A 14,339-nucleotide genomic window follows, 5' to 3' on the forward strand; every position below is an offset into this window, starting at 1 on the left:
GCCATAGCGCATGTCTGCAGTTTGCAAATGGTGCCCCATCATGTGATGTGTTTGTTATTGTTACCCCATGGAATCCCGCTCTCTTCCAAATGTCATCCGCTATATCCCCTAATATTGATATTAACAGGCCCTTTACATCTCCTACTGCTAGTTTCTGTCCTGCGGTGTGTTTTTCCATTTCATATATCCACTTACCCGCACCTCCACTTAGTGATGGGAGCCTACATTTTATATTTTCTTTATCCGTATGCTTCCAAGGGACGTACTGTGGTCTAACCCCTCCTCTCTCCAACAGTGGCATTAAGTTGTGTCTTGTGTCACCCTTTACGTTCCATAATATCGAGTCCTCACACCCCTCCTCTTCTTCCGTTTCCTTTACCTCTTCAATTTCGTCCTTATTACCCCTGCTCCTGACTCCTTCTCCATCCCTTCCCCTCCTTTCGTCATTTCCTGTATTTAATGTGGGCGTGTTTATTTGTCTGTCTTGCCTGCGACTAGGGAGGTCTCTAAGCCGACATGCATAGGGTGTCAGTTCGTCCATGAAGGGGCGCAAGCTTTATCCTGCGCAGCGAGCGTGCGGTGGTTGAGCATGTAGGGTGCGATGGGGGAGGGCGTGATGGAGATGGGGATGGTGTGGTTTCATGGGTTTGTCTTTCCACTAGTCCTTGCACTCCCTCCTCACTTCTCTCCAGGTCCTCCCTTCTCCTACTGATCCATGGCGAGTCTATGTTTGTTCGAGTGAGGTATAGCTTATCTAAGCTTTCCCTTTCACTCTTTCTTCCTTCCCTCTCCACTCCTTCTTCCTCCTCACTGCAAAAATCATTCATAAATGGCATCCCCCACTCTGCCCTTTTCCCTTTTATTGTTACTGTTTCTACGTCTATTAGGTCTATTTCTCCTTTTCCTTTGTTATCAACTGCTCCCCCTAGTGCTGATGTTGTTGCTACTTCTCTACTTCTATATACATCCCCCCATTTTTCACTCTCCCTACTCCTCCCTTCTCTTTCCCCTTCACTTCTCTCCTCCATCTCCCTACTATTTTCCTCCCTTTTCCTTTTCAATTCCTCCATCACTTCGTTGCTCATCTGTTCCAATATTCTTTCATCCTCTTTCTTCCTTTCCCATTTCACCCTTTCTCTTTCTACTATACTTTCTATTACTTTCCCCTCTTCATATTTCTTAGCTGTCTCTGATAGTACCCTCCTCTTCCATATTGCCATTTCCTTTTCTTTTTCTTCTTCTTCCTTCTTCTTCTCTCTCAGCACTACTCTTGATACCCTGTCTGCTGCTGCTTTTACCCTTTCAGCTTCTCTCCTTTGCTCCTCATTTCGTTCCCTTAATTTTTCCAATTCGTTCTTACCTTCTTTCCTTTTCCTCACTCTCTCTCTTTCCTCCCTCTCAAGCTGTTTGATCAATTCATTCTGCTCATCCCTTAGCTTTGCTAATCTTTCCTCCAAAATCTCTTCCTTTTGCCGTAATAGCTCCTCCCCCCTCATTTCACTCTCTCTTGCACTATCCTCGTCTGTTCTCTTTACTACCTCCCTCTCTTCTCCAGTTAGTGAACCTCGTAATTTTAATAATATCTGTGCAGCTACCCACTCATCATTTCCTATCTCTACAGTCTGCTCTTCTCCAATCCTCCCCTCCCCCACTGGCATCTTCCCATGAGCCACATATGGTGGAGGGCTGTATGCCGGGTTCGAGTATCCTTCAGCCGCCCTTAACTGTCCTTCTATTTCTCCTAATTCTCTTAAAGGGTACAACCCTCCTCCCTCTGTTTTCACTCCCGGTGTTATGGGTATCTCGTTGCTCGGTTCCTTTTTTATGTCGTCTGATTTATCAATCTTTTCTCCTCCCTCTCCTCCGTTCCCCGTATTCTTTGTGCTTTCACGCCCCTTTTTCCCATCCTCTCCTTCTTTCTTAATCTCCTTTTCTTCCGGTGTTTCCCCCATAGTGAACATTCCATTTGGTCCTGGTCGGGACCCCTGGAACATCCTCCATAAGTTAAACACCTCCACATGGTTTGCCAACTTCTTCCCCTTGTATGTATTGTGCAGATGGTTTAGCAGTGAATGTTGGGCATATGGATCGAAACTACCATTAGGCGGCCATGGTGTTAACATTTTGTTATCCGTCCCCTGGGTCCACTCTATGCTGTACTTAATTAATTTCTCCCTATGGGGTGGCAGTGTGGTGCATATGTGTTGTAGTGGGGTAGTGAGGGTATTCCCCCACCCTCCCGACCCTGTCCCGTATGACATAGTGGCGCTCCACTTGTTACCCTTCCCTTCACTAGCAGTTTACAATATACAACCTTATATTGTTTACCTTGCCCCGCAGGTGTGGGGACTTGCGACAATCCTTTGACAAATTATGCAATAAAAAATTATTAAAATAAAAAAATATATATATATATGTGTATGGTTTTACCTTTGTATATCAGCCCCCTGCGGCTGCGTACCCTTTACGACGCTCTTATACAGTCGTCCTGTTTCCCCGTTCTCCTCCCCCTTTTACACTTGCCGTGGCTGGCGTTCTCCGTGCGCAGCCACGCCCCTCTCCCCTTCTCCTTCTCCCGATCCACTCGTTTATCGTTTATCTCCGTGTCCGCTCCCTTATCATATTTCTCTTCCCCACCACTCTCAAAACCAAAGTTCCTTGCGCTCGCGATATCCTATTAAATCCCTACTGGTGACGTCACCAATCTCTTCGAGCTACTGGTACATTCTTCATATGTTCTTTAAGTTCAAAATACGCTTGCAATCTACCCCCGCTAACCCTACAGCTGTCTTCCTGTCACTCCTGGAACAAGGTAATCAAATCAATAATATAATCGGACTGCGCACGCTGCGTCGCCTCGCGTGTGATACGCCCCTCAACAGGAGGGCTTAACCAGCCAATTATCTTCCGTATTGGGCAACTAGGCAACTAGCTACCGCCTACAGGGAAACGTCATCTACCTATCGAGTTTCTTGCTCGAACAATAGGGATCCTCGTCTACTCATTGATCAATAAATGCCAAATCGTAGGAAACCACACACCCACCCTTACACGTAGTCGCGACTTAGGCCAATCAGTGTCTTACGAGCGGCTCTCCACGTGATGTTTTCGTGCTCCGCCCCCCTCTTTCGCGTGACGTAGCCGACTGCTCTCGCACTCGTTTCGCTACCATTCATTCCATTGGCAACACTAAGTTGTTAGACCTTCGCTGTGCACCTGTACAACACCTCCCACCTCCCGTATTTAATTCCTCCCCCCTCCCTCACAATTTCGCATTGCTTGTTGTGCGTGTCATGCTCACCAAGTTCTCACGATGCAGGGCCGCTCGACTGCGTGCACCCCTCCAAGCGGCTCGCCACCTCCCCTCGTCTGGACCACGTCTGGACACTCGCCGACCGCGGGCGGGATACTTCTCAACCGGCTCCCGAGGGCCAATATCCGGATTGCGCTGTCCGGTCTTCTCGCAGCTCCGCGATAGTCCTGTAGTCCTCAGAAGGGGGCAACGGCAGAGGGGGCCGCGCCGCCGGGCCTCCTCGCAACGGGAGTGCCTGGAAAAAGTAAAAAATAAAAAGTCGATCTTAAACAGATCTCAGCAGTGCCTCCAACTTGTCGGGGGGAAATTCTGCCGGGGTCGGCCGGGCCGTCCGCAGACCTCCAGGCAGGGAGGCCCCAACTCCTCCCGTGTATCCCAGATGAGATAGAGTATGAGACACACACAAGGAGCAAGGTTACTCTGCTGTTTATTAGACAAAACGGCAGGGATGGGTCAAGGAGCGTACGCGTCCGTCCTGACACACACACAATCGTGGGGCTCGCAGGCCCTTTTTACTGTATTATGACGCGCTACTTGCGTCACTTCAGAAAGTTAACAAAAACCTATCGCCACTCTTAATTGGTTGCTCGAGTGGTAGGGTTAGTATAGCACACATTTAGAGAACAATGTTAGTGGACAAAGGGTAGTCAGGTGATATATCTGGGTTGTCCCTACAATTAGATACATGAGAATTGTTACATGAAGACTCCTGAGGATTGGTTAATATTACTGGCGTCAGTGATAAGAGCCCCATGTTCTGATTGGTCCACCCGTGAGCTCCCCAGCCTGGGACCACCGCTGTTCCCAGCTCTCGGTGTACCTGCAATTTGCAACAATGTTTCACTATGGGTACGTGCAGACAATGTGAGGATTTATTCATAGCTGGAAGGCTGACCGCTCCCACTGTCGCAGATGTCCATTGAGCCTTTCAAGTGTATCTGCCTGTGTCTCGTAGCGAGGGATCCAGACGCCTCTTCTCTCCTGGGTTTGGCATCTCGTCAGGTTCGGCTTGGTCACGTGGGGAGGGACCGTGTTTGAGGCAGAATTCTGCTCAATTAATATTGCTTTTCCACTGTGTGTCTGGTTTAATTTGCAGGTGTGACCTTAACGTTGGTGCGCGGAGTGCGAGGTTGCAACATCGTGCTTTTGATGATTTGTTCTTGGAATGTGGGTTTGCAACATTGCGATCTTGGCTGGTTGTTTCACCGGGCTCATTCTGCAGGATCAGCAACCTGACTCTTACTGTGTTAATGTCCACGGGAGCTCTTGTTTGAGGCCTACTTGGGCCTGGTGCATAAGTGGTCCGTTTGGTGCACAGGTGCTTTAGGTTATAGTAGCATATAGTTCCATGACCAGTATCGTGTCTTCATTATATTTCTCATGGTGGCAACTGGTTTTAAGAGAAGCGTGAGCAAGCTTTGTAGATGAGTTCATGACGCGTCTTGCGTTTCTGCATTCTGAAAGCCTATGTAGAAAATAATAAAGATGCATGTCCGTGAGTATGCCTGTCGCCTACGTCATAGCACTGGGTATATTCTTCGTGTAGATCTTTGTGGGAATGTCCAGTGTGTATATTTGTACAGATGTGCTTCCCGTTGTCTAGGTCGTCATGGCATCTCTAACGACGTGTAGATTTTAGTCTAGTTGGTCCGTGCCGCAGGTGTCGGCATGGCCAGTGCGGGCTGCTGGGCAGGCAGATGGACACATCCGTATGGTCCTGTACCAGGGTACCTGGTCGTCTGGTAAATGGACAAACTCTTCTCGTGGTGGGTGTCTGGGTCGTGACCCTTTAGGCCAAGCGCGAGAGGTGAAGGACGGGAGCCTGGTCTTCCATTCTCCCACTTCAGGCTCTTCACATTCCAAGATATACTTTTATTAAGAGGAATGTGAAACAAATAATTGCATTCAGCTCAAATATGCAGCTTACATGTATTTTCATTAAACTCATCAATAACACCGTCAGCACTGCTAAATAAAAATGAGATGTGATAAACAATACACAGCCAAGCTTTGACAAAGCCAATAACTGTGTCATGAATGTAGCAACGGGATAGGTATTTCTAATGCACTGCCATAATGGTATTACCTGGCCATGAAATGCCAAAAGTGGACAAATGGTGTGAGTGCCCGTGTCTATTCGAGGAGTGCCTGGCAAATGATTATGCAATGATTATAATAAAGCCAAAAGGAACATATGGCACTAGGAACCTATATGAACATGCACATTTTGCGTGATGATCAAGTGGCTGAAGGCCATTACAACTGCAATTAAGCCATTACCTTTTAGAAACATTATTGGAGATAATAATGAGTGCCCCACAAAAGCCCATTTTTGGATGTTAATGCATAATAGAGGGAGCTCAAAGAGAATGCAGTAGGGTAAGTGTTGTGTCAGGGTGGCCAGTTATGGCTGAGAATGGCCATAGAGATTAGCCTGGGCAAGGGTGGACAATGCTTGGGTAAAAATCCAAACAACAGCCAAGAAGCTTGTGTCCTTCCTCACATCCTATTTCCCTTCTAGCTATAGACCTCTGGCAATGATATTATACGTGGTGCAGAAGCATCACTTAATAGCCAAAACTAAAAATAAGGGAGAATCATGTATAGTACAACTCTACACGTCTCAAACAATGATCGGCAAGAATCACACTCTTTTTAAACAACATCTCCCATTGTATTCCACATATGCCACGCATGTACACACCTGGGACAAACAATTCTCAGAATACCCACTAAGAATGCCCATTGTTGCTGTACTACTTCTCTACAATGATCTAAGGGGACAAGTGTGCAACTTTATGCCAAACCACTGCCTGGTCATAAGACATATATGTTTTGTGAATAGTGAGTACATACTTGAATGAAAAGGTATACTGTCTGTTGCCATAATATCCCACTTGTTCAAAGTGTAAGTCTCATTTATGTCAGGAAAATGCTTCTCCTTAATTATTGGCACTTTTGGATCTTTTCAGAGGCACACAAATGATTGGCCGAATGAACCTTCAAATGTATGTGCTTTCATTTGATTAAAATTAGTTATACTTCGTGTCTGGAATATTTGTACTGACGTTTGCACTTGCTGGAAGTTTTTTATAACCATTTATTTTTTCTATACATGGATTTGTTTCTTCATTTATTTGAACAGTGTTGTCATATGTTGATGCAGATGGAAGAGTGATAGATTGTGTATTCGGACATCTAGAGATTTTGGAATTCATTACATTCATCATGGCCAGAAATCCAACACATCCTTATGTGAAAATGCATTTATTAAATTACATTACCTAATTCGTTACAATCCACCCTCTTCTTTTTCAAATCAGTTTACCCCTTAAGTACCAAGGATAAGTATTCTCATCCTTTTTGCATAGACTTGCATAATAGCCTGGCAGTTACATTGTTCTATCTATCAAATGCCAGGATAACTTGTTCTTGTCTGGTTTGTGAAGCCTATAATTATTATGGTAGAGCCACATAATGCATCATATTGACTGCCATCACGTATTAATTCAAACTCTGAGATCCATGTTTGAATCTTTACCAGAAAAATAAATGGTTATGATTGAAGACAGTTTGTGAAGAGCAGCATGGGTTTGCTACTAATTGAGAAGTCCATCAACATCCCTTGGAGAAATCAGGAGCGCCAAATATAGCTAGAACCAAGCACATATTCCGGTCTGCTATAATGATCAATGCCAAAAAAGAGTTTTAGTAGGTTTTGCAGAACTTTTCCTGGTAAACGATGATCAAAATGTGATTTACTGTAAAGTTCATGTAAGGCATTTAAGCACTTTATCAATGCCAAATGTAAGGGTTTGCGGTAATGATTAGCTAACCACCTTTTATTCTTTCATTTTGTAAAAGGAATAGATGTCAATTTGGTCCAGCCCTTTATGCCACATACATAGAACAATCTGTGGGACAAAGGGAAGAAACATGCCTATTAAACTCTCCGAATCTAAAAGGTTGGCTTTCTAAGTTTGCCCTTTAAACTAATGATCTTCTGTTTTATACCACAAAACATGAGGAAGATCATAAAACAATACTGGATGTCACAAATGAATTCAGACATTCCTCAATGTATGGTGTCAATGAATCAAACAGTGAAATTATACAAATGAATAACATTTACATGCCAGCTGCAGAACGGACAGAATGGCAGCTGGCGGTTTCACAAGGCAGACAGCATTTACAAACGCAGTGAGGTGCTGTAACAAAACAAGAAGTACTGAACTACAAGTGAAGAAAGAAGGAAAGTGGTACCTAGAGTAATACTATCATTGCTGCTGAAGGTCCTGAAGAAAGTGACTACCCATATGACACTGAAACCGGTTGACCTGCTATGCCTATATACTTTTTGATCTATATTATAGGGATAACATTTTTTTTACTCCTTTTTTCTTTATTATTGCTGTGCAAGTTCTGTGTCATTATGGCAATGGTCGCAGGTGGCGATAGATCAATAAATGAATAGTGTTGAGGGCAAATCATATGGACGCATATTTAAGGGTGGGCGCAATAAAGAGCAAATTCCCCCTTTAAATGCCAGATGGATGAGTCCTGCAATGTCCCAGAGTGTGTCTCGTACCAATGGTGTGCTGGGATGCTTGAAGACGCCTTTACCAAGTTGGAAGGTGGGTAAGACAACAAGGTTAAGCTTAGTGGAGGGAAGGTTTCTCCCTCTATCCCTTTTAGACGAGCAGACCAACACCGTTCCCTAGGGTTATTTCGGTTTCCCATGGAAAGCTTAGTTGTTCATAAAGGGACAATGATAGTTTTAGAAACGAACACTCTATGTCACAACTAGATTTTGATAACAAGCTAAAGGAAATCAGTGAGGAACTAAAATAATGAATAATTTAAAGTTAGTGCTTGGTCAAAGAAAATGATTCACAATGTCAGTATGTTCTAAATCTTTCATTTAATTTCCCATCTACAGACCATGGCACCATATATATGTAAGAATGAGACAGCTATAAGTATATATAAGTCTGATTGAGATAGGGGTGTTTAGAGGTGGGAAATGGATTAGGACAAACAACCAAACTGCGGTTGGTCTGAACACGTAGAACCTGTCAAAGCAGAATTGAGTGAAATTGTCCTGTTACAAATCATACAGGTTAGTCACCATGATTTTACTCTTGAAGAACTCTTTGAGAAGGCACAGTTCATTGTGCTCTAGTATATTCAAAATACATTCTATTTCAAGAAGAATATAAAATATGCATGAAAATATTTGAGTGCTACTTATCCACAGTTATTAGGTGAATTAGTGTCATGTTATTAGGTATCGCAGTACTATAAAATTCACAAGTCTCAAAATCCAGAATCAATGTATCAACATACCTAAATTAGCCCATAACTAAATTATCAACATAACTAAATTAGTCCTTGACAAATTAACTATGAATTGGAATATCATTTACTATATAAATATCAATTTGTAAGATCAACTACAATGCACTCATTCAATATTGCACACTATTTCAGCTATATTACACTCCAAGGAAAATGTCCTGGTGGGGCAACACCGTAAGGGATAAATGCCTTGGCTGTAAGCAGAAATTAGGTAATGTCAGACAACCAATTACAGAATGTGTATGTTTGTAACATTAATAGAAAAAGTTTCTGAGCAATTACTTTTTCAAATCTGTTTTTTACTCAGACCCTACCTTCTTTGACACCAATGACAACACTTCCATTGATCCAGGAAGAAGGTGAACATTGGACTAACATAGAACACCAAATGTTTTCTTTCTTTTGTTTCCTGACAAGTGATAACAATCAGAGGTTAATTGCACTCTTTTTCTATTGGGTGAAACAATTTGGAAAATAATCTGAATGCAAAGATATGGACATGTGGATTCAATAATTGAAACACTTGTGTATAGACGTATTATAAATGCAATATCATATCATATAATATCAATGTTGAATAGCAAATATTGAATGTGCATGACAAATTCTCTGTTATGAAAACTAGTCTTTTTGTCTTTCATATCCTTTTCTTATAATGAATATGAAATGAGATAGTTAACTTAGAAGTATTGATATAGATCAATGTGGTAATTATAATGATAATTTGTTGTACAGTATGTTAATAAAAGAAGACAATTTTCAAGTTCAACTTTCAAAAGTAGCAAAGTCGAAGTTGTTAGTACATGTAATTCAGTTTCTGCTGAACCCATTACTGTATTTGTTTTTCACAAGATATGTTTCTCTTTGATCGTGAGAGGACTTTCCAAGGGCAATATTGCAATTATTAGGTCTGTTTCTTTCAAATGAAGACACATTCACTAATAGTATGGGATCTGCTGAACCTGTATTATTTTCTTCATTGACGTATTACTCCATTTAACATATCTATACATTGTGCTGCATAAATACCCTTTTGAAGTTAACACAAGTCAGCCAACCTGACATATATTTATGATCTGCTACAATGTCAGTGACCTTGCCCATGACACTGCAAATCCGCTTCATATAATATTCATATTTATTTACACATATCCACGCTTGCTTCAAATAAAGTTTTTTTTTTTTTTAAAACAGCTGTGTATGCAGATACAAACATAACTAAATTCAATTTGTTAATCCGATAGCCTACACTTAATTTGTAATGTATTGACACTGCTTGAGCACATATTGCACTGCTGCAGTTATTCCGCCAGTCAAGAGTAAAAACACAACACATAATTGAACATATATAAGAACATCTAAATATCCTGATATGATACTTGTAATTGATATTTGCAATCCTGAGTGAGACGTGATATGCCGTTTGGATTAACCCTATTAAGTGGATATTGGCAAGCCACCTATCAAACAATTATTCCTTTCACCCATTCATGGATTTGCCGACATGAAAACTAACTACATAGCTTCTCTCTCTCTACTGTGTGGCACTAGACGCAAACCGTGCTGCCCATGATGGAGGGCTATACCCAAGATGCTGCCTCATCTACCACCCTGCATCATAGGCTCTGAGTTTCAGCCACAGAAAAGTGTCCAGGTGCATACTGACATACAGGCACTGTTAGAACAACCGATGAAAAATACCACTACCATAATGAGTTGAAAAGATATATTTCAAATGTCATAAAACAAAGTTTTAACAATTTGACATTTGAAAAAGTGCTTGGATTATACATTACAGGCTGTCGACGAGATAATGGCTTGCGTTTGCTTACTACATATGTGAAAAAGTGACAACATATCTGAAAAGTCCAGTTATTAATTAAACCATAATGGTAGAATATTCAATGGAATGATAGGCTCGTCCACTTTTTCAAAGCAAGAGTATTCTCTTTGACATTGAGTTGCTTAAGGCACAGCCATGTTTTAACATTTTAGATTACAATAGACGTTTTCGATGGTCATAAATCTAAAGGCATAATTTAGACATGTTTATTGTCTTTTAATTTTTCCCCCCATTAAGACACAGCACAGTTTTAAGCCTGCAAATTTAGTTTATTTAATTTCCAAACTACAATGCTTTTCCATCAATCTGCACCAACTTTATATAACCGGCATGGACTGGTTTGCACTAAATGTTAGTATGGGAATCTGTTATATTTTAAATGATAAGGTAAATTAGTATGTTAGTTTCATCTTAGTTTTATGTTCAGCGCAACTCAGCCCACAACTGTGGTATCGTGGAGCAAATGTATATTGTTCTAGCATGTGTTCTGTGCATTCCCAACATTGGCACCTATTAGATTCAGCCTGAGTCTCACACCCTTGAGTCACACACATGAGTCTCACACCCTTGGCCGTAGTAAAAATTGAGACCTTTGCTAAAATGTGGATGATGAAATGTGCAGCTTCCCTTGTTGATATTCAGAATAGGGAAAAGTACTTTCCTATTACATTTCCTACAGCACCTTTAACAGTCTCATTCAGTTACCCTAGGCTACCAATGCTGTTGACCGAATGTACGTATCATGCTTCAAGTGCACACGCTATTTCAAGTCTTATTTTGAGAAAACATGTATTTTACATATAGTTCTTCTTACAAATCTGTACTAGACTCATTCCTATATTGCTTGAATGGATGAAATATAAAAGAAAATATGAAAGGAGAGCATCATTGGTAAGGCTCCAACCTGGCACTTAAGGCTGCTTACATGGATGAGTATCCCTTGGAATACTCCCGAAGGCTCTGGCTATGACTTTTGCATGACCAGACTGTCTTGGCATTGCTCCCTTTCCAATGACATTGGTCACGAATCTGAGTGAGATATTTAGCGATCATATTTCCCTTTCCCCCCAGGTTTACACAGTAGCTAATGTTGGCCATCATCATCTTTGCAATATCAGCAGTTTCTGTTTCCTCTTTCACTGTACAATCATCTAAGCATGCCTGTATACGCTGTGGTCATGTCCAGGATTCAATAGTGTATGTCTTTATACCCAGGCATATCCAACAGCTTTCTTGTAAAATTAGAAGACGTGGAAAAAGTTCTTATCTTAGCAAATGTGATCAGTATTTCAAAAGCTTGAGTCACAATAAAATTGCTTACAGTTGTAGAACAAAGGGACATGTGCATTCTTACACAGATATTGAATGGCTAGCAATTTCCTGCCTGATTGCACATCAGGTTTTAAGTAAGCAGTGCATAGTAAATGTTGTCCTTCTAAAGCACTTCATTTTCTGTAGTCTATAGCCCTTTATTATGATCTGATATGGCATTTAAACGGTGCCTATACACAAGTGTTCAAAGGCGTGATGAGGCAAGGGAGGGGGGCAGAGGGAGGACAGAGACAATGATCTTACTAGGCCAGGTTACATTGAGATAGCGCAAGAGCAGGGGAGAGGGGAGGGGAATAGTGCCAGGGGAGGTGGAGTGGGCCAATGCTGTAAATGGGACACAATAACAAGAAGGGTGGCCAGCAGGTGGCAGGTGCAAGGGTAAGTGCAGACAGCGGGTGTCCAATAAGTGCAGGAAGGGGGACTGTACGGTTACAGATACAGACCCAAGTGCAAGGGTTGCCAGGAGGCAGTGTGGGTGTGCAGCAGGGTGGGCAGGGACCTGGGCCCGAAATCAGAGAGTAGCCAGGTGACCAGTGTAGTACCAGACATGAGATCAGCAGGGGAGAGGAAGAGAGAATGCAGAAGCAAACAGTAAGGTCTTGAGGTGATTCCGGAACCGGAGATGGTTCTCCTCAAGTTTCAGAGAGGCAGGGAGGCTGTTCCAGTGGGAGGCACCAGCCGAAGAAAGAGATCTACCACCAGCTCGTTGTTTGGACATACGTCTGACCCTGAGGGATTGGAGGTGGAGGAGCAGAGAGCTCGAGTAGGAAGGTATTTATGAAGAGAGAGTTGGAGGTATTGAGGACCCAGGCACCAGAAGGCCTTGTGGACAATGCAGAGATCTTGAACGTAATCTGTGCAGCCACTGGGAGCCAGTGAAGAGATTTCAATTCTGGAGAGATACGATCGCTCGGCTTGAGGCCACGGACAAGTCTAGCAGTCCTGTTTTGGATGAGTTGCAGAGGGTGGAGAGTGGAAGAAGGCAAATTTAGAAAGAGGCTGTTGCAGTAGTCCAGCATACAGAGAACCAGAACTCTAGTGACAGTATGCTTCTGGGGGAAGGAGAGGAAAGGTAGAATACCTCTGAAGAGGTGCAGTTGGTAGTTTGACTTCTTAGATGTCAGAGATGTGAGGAGAAAAGGAGAGTGTGAGTCGAAGATGACCCAGAGGTTCTTAGTCTCACAAGTGGGTGCAGGGAGAGGGCCACGGAAGGCCTGCCAGAGAGTGACAGGAAAGGAGGGTGCAGGTGTGCCGTTGAGGAGAATCTCTGTCTTACTGGCATAAAGGCAGAGATCATTGGCAGCACACCACTCCTGGATAGCAGACAGACAGTCAGAGATGAGAGAAAGAGATGAGGTGGCAGAGGGAAGCCTGGAAACAAGCTAAGTGTCATCTGCATAGCACTGAAAGTTGGAGCAGAGAGAGGCAAAGCAGTGGGCGAGAGGTGGCTGGAAAAGAAGGACCCAAGTTAGACCTGGGAAGATCGATCAGAGAGGAAAGTGGTCAGCCAGGCCAAGGCCTGATCGGTGATACCCAGGTTTCATGGCGATGGTTGAGCAGGAAGGCATGGTTGACCATGTTAAAGGCAGAAGAGAGAGCAAGTAAGATGAGGACCGAGGGGAGATTAGCTTTAAGGTTAGAGAGCAGGTGTTCACGGATGTTCTGGAGTGCAGTTTCTGTACTTCTAACTGCTCTGAAGCCAGACTGATGGTCATGGAGGCAGCCAACAGATTCAGTGTGAAGATTAAGCTGGGAGATGGCCAGCTTTTCTAGGGGTTTGCCTAGGAAAGGAGTGGTGGAGATTGGGCGATAGCTAGCCAGGCAGGAGGGTTTGGCTGGGGGTTTCTTGGGAAGAGGGTCCACAAGAGGGTGCTTCAGGCACAAATAGAAGGCTCCAGTTGTGAAGTAGTGGTTGCAGAAGTGAGCCAGGGCAGGAGTGAGGGTGTCAATGTGGTACTTGATGGTTTTGGAAGAACAGAGAAGAACCTGTTTTAATGATACTTTCATAGATCGGACTTGTCTAGAGACCTCATCTGGGGAGAACAGAGGAAAGAAAGAGAAAGAAGGAAGAGCGGTGACCAGAGGGGGACCGGAGGTAGAGGTGAGAGTAGCGGGAGGAGGAGGAGAGGACAAGAGGAGGGACAGGATGTCCTGGGTTTTAGGGATGAAATGAGAAGCCAGGGCCATGCAGGGAGCCTTGGAGGAGACAGGAGAAGCAGAGACTGCAGCAGGATTTTTCAGCTCCTTTCAGATTTTAAACAGTTTGGCCGATTTGTTAGATGGCGCAGAGACACAGGCTTGGATGTGGGCTCTCTTCTTAGTGCAGAAGGAGAACCTGTATTGCCTTTGGAGCAGGCGACAGGCCAGTTTGTGAGAGGATGAACAAGATGCTAGCCATTTCCTCTCAGCCACCCTGCACTTGCGTTTAAGGTTGATGAGGTTGGATTCTGTGGGATGTATTTACCCATGCATCCGAGCCATACCTCAAAACTG

Source organism: Ambystoma mexicanum, chromosome 7q (assembly GCF_040938575.1).
Source record: "Ambystoma mexicanum isolate Mex_15411 chromosome 7q, UKY_AmexF1_1, whole genome shotgun sequence".
NCBI lineage: Eukaryota > Metazoa > Chordata > Amphibia > Caudata > Ambystomatidae > Ambystoma > Ambystoma mexicanum.